Raw genomic sequence first — 3,927 nt, 5'->3', positions numbered from 1 at the left:
TTCTTTGTCACCTTGGGTGGAAACTGACAACAGCCTCCGAGTTGCCTGCCTCTGGTCCACCCTCAGCTCTAATATCCTCTCTCCACTACTTCCAGAGTTGCCTCTCTAAAGCACCAGTCTGATCCTGTCACTCTTCAGCTCACAATCCTCCCTATGTCCTTGCAGATGAAACTTAAAATACTTTCCAAGGCCCGTTGTAATTTTGCCCCTGACCTCATTTCCAGCTTCATCTCTTTATTACTCTTCCATTAAACACCTTTGCTCCAGCCAGGCAGAATTATTTACATTTCTCTAGAGATACCAGTTTCAGCATTCTTGCCCCCCTCCTTTTTTTAATCTCCAACATGCCATTTGTTAACTACACTGGCCTGGCTTGACCGACGTCACAGAGAGAAGTAACAGATCTGCAGGACTCAGAAGTCACCACCGAAGTATGTCCTTACATCCTTATGTCAACTACAGTTCTCTCTCTCTCTCTTTTTATTTTTCAATTACAGTTGACATTCAATATTATGTTCGTTTCAGGGGTATAGCTTAGTGGTTAGACATTTATATAACTTATGAAGTGACCACCCCAGTAAGGCCAGTACGACACTATCTGTAGTTCATACAATATTACTGACTGCTGTCTCTCTCCCTCTCTCTCTCTCTCTCTCTCTCTCTCTCTCCCTCTCTCTCTCTCTCTCTCTCTCTCTCCCTCTCTCTCTCTCTCTCTCTCTCTCTCCCTCTCACACACACACACACACACACACACACACACACACACACGCAGAGTGAGGGAGAAACACATCCACTACCCATCTCTGCACCTGCTGCCCCCTTTAAGCGCAATATCCTCCTTACACCCTTCTGAAGGTGCTGAGCTCTTCTTTGACCTCCAACAGGCAGGTCACCCTTCCGGGAGGCCCTTCTTGCGGGCCCCTCTCCCTTCCTCTCTGGATACACTGGGTTGAGCTCCCCTCTGCACTTCATGCGTGACTATAACTGTTTCCTTTTTCAATTTTTCTGCCAGACTGTGAGCAATTTAAGTGCAACACTGGTGTGCATACGGGCAGTAATAAACACTGTGCTTAGCACGTAGTAATAACTTAATAAACATCCCTGGAGCGAAGCCAGAGACGAGTCACTTTGGAGGTTGGTCACTGCGTCCCTCGGTGACCACTCCTCTTCCCAAGCCATTTCCTTGGTTGATCTGCCCCCCTTCGGATCTGCTCCGATGCCACCGGCCATTCCCCCTCAACACCACCTCCCTGCGGCCCAGCCTCTTTTGTTTCCCTTTGCAGCGCTTCCCAGACGGGGAGGGTTATGCTTGTAGGAGATACTTGGAAATATCTGGAGACGTTTCTGATGGTCACAGCTGGACTGGGGATGTTGCTACTGGCATCTAGTGGGCAGGGCCCAGAGAAACATTCCTCCACGACAAAGTATTACCAAGTCCAAAGTGTCAATCTTGCCGAGGCTGAGAAAGGCTGGTGTCTAATACACGAATAAATATGCCAGCTACCAGGGCACATGCCTATGCAGCACGCTCTCCAGGAAAGTGGAAAACACGGCGACTAGACGCTGACGACCGCTGGCTGGCAGCCCGGCTGCCAGGCTGTGACTCAACAGCGCTGCTTCACTGGCCTCAGACCTTGGGACAGTGTCGTGTGGTCCGGGAGGCAGTGCCACCCCGCAGGCAACGTGCAGGGGATGCTGCTAGTCTCGACTCTGCATCAACACCAACGAAGCGTCCTGTGGCAGCATGTTAAACGAGGACACGGAGGGTTTAGGAATGTTTGTTATATGTGAAATGACATCACCGTGGCAGGCAGGAAGGAATGTGTCTCCGTGACTCTCTCACCGGGGGGTAACTCAAGCTCTGTAGGAAACGATGCCCAGCAGCCTCAGGAAAGCAGTTAGAATGGATTCGTTACCATCTATCTCTACAATTCAGATTTTACTGCAGAATTCAGAATCCAAGGAACTGGCTGACCTCGCTCTGTTTTCACCCCTCTGTGTGCTGAAATACTTCTGAAGTAAAGGGTAGTAACTAGGGGCAAAATACATTAGATTCTACATTTCGATTTTACCTTAGCCAGCATGAATGTAGTAGTAACTGGGCTACAGAGTTACACGGTAAATTGCCAGGTAGTAAATCTGATCTGGTTGCTTACGAAAGAAGAATGGATATGCTTGTACTTGGCAGTGAGGTGGTGCTGGGCAGCCTGTTCAGCACCGAGAGAGTAATAGCCAAGTAAGAACCTGGGAATTAGGATATTGTAATAATATATGTTTGTCCTGGGAACAGTGTAGCTGTCAAAATTCACAGTGTAAAAAATTGGCAAATGAAGTTCGGGGGCAAGTGATGTTGCTCTGTGGGGGATCAAGCCTCTTGGGGTATTTCCAGAGCATCGATTTAAATTTAAACATCTGCTTTAAATTTCTGTATGTTCTATTTCCCTGAAAACTAAAAATACTCTAAATGTAACATAAACGGACCCCCTTTAGAGCTTATTTTATTTATAACAACTCTTGATAGTCTTTAATTTCAAACAGACTCTCAATGATCTTTTCATTTTTCTGAATGACAATGAATTTCAGCGTAACTTTCTAAAAACAGCTTCAGAAAGTTAAACTTCAGTAATTCGACTTACTGCAATTGTTCACTTGTGCTAATTGGGAGATCACCCTCTGGTAAACCTTAGTCAAATGAGCCCCTGAAGTAGGCGATTTAGTCATTTGAGCTCCATCTCAAAAGCTAAAAAAAATCCACCAACCAATAACTCATTGCTTTTCCATTTACCAGAAACCAAGTGACCAAATACCAAAGAGAAAATTGTAAGAGTAACAAACAAGCAGAGCTCTCTAATGTCAAAAAAGAAACAGGCCTATGACTTCATTCTGAAGTTCCCCAGTTTTCTGAGTATCAGTGAACAGTCTGGTGCTCACTATAATGCCCTCTTCCTCTGTTAGCAATTTCCCAGCAAATATTGATTTCTCATCATGATGATCCTGCCTCTCTCCGCCTCCCCTTGCCTCATACACTCACATGTCATGTATGGGCAGCCTGCCCACATATTACCTATGATTTTCAGACTCAATAATGCCCACTGAAGGGGCCATGTGTGTTCTGCCAACTGCCTTCTCTGTACCTAACAGAGAACTTGCCAGATTTCCTTGGTGCCACCAAAAGGGAAGCTTTGGATTCTGTTAGATGAGCCAATGATAGGTCTTTCAGTAGACTCTACCTTTTCCCATGGAAGAGTGAAACATCTTCCAAAGATTATTACTTTATTGCCTTTGTTGTCTCGATAGACTACCTTGCCACAGCTCAGAGGGTTAGGTGTATAATTTTCCTTAAATGGTCACATTCTCCCACCCTCTAGAGCTCTCCATAAGAACCTGCTTAGAACAGACGGTGCCTTTCAATAGAAAAAGCCAAACCCAGCTTTTGCAGGTGATCCTGGGTTTTAGCTCACCCTCAAATCACTTGGATGTATTATGCAAATTGAGTTTTGATATATACAACAATCAAGGGTTAAATATATATGAAAATTATCAATAGTAAATTTCTAAATATTTTTCTACTATAAATTCAAGGTCTTGAGAGTCCTTGAGGCTAAAATCAATAGAGTAGGATATAATAGTAGTTTTAAAACTTTCCATAAAACTTTAGCTTCAGCATCCCACAAAAAATTACTGACTATGCTTTTTAGATTTGTTACACCTTATTTTCTAACAAAGACCACTCTAAATTAATATTTCAATATGCACTTTTACTTAAGAAAATCAATTGAGTTAAACTAATTTATACCCACCATTATTGCTAATTAATGAGATTTTACTCTTGTCTGTAATGATTAACTCTAATTCCCAGCAAAAGCAGGCTAGAGAGAAGCCCACTTAACAATCAAGATAGATTATGTGACTCTAATATGTATGATT

Source organism: Miniopterus schreibersii, assembly GCF_964146895.1.
Source record: "Miniopterus schreibersii genome assembly, chromosome: 3".
NCBI classification, from domain to species: Eukaryota; Metazoa; Chordata; class Mammalia; order Chiroptera; family Miniopteridae; genus Miniopterus; species Miniopterus schreibersii.
Note: the sequence above shows the minus strand (reverse complement) of the source record.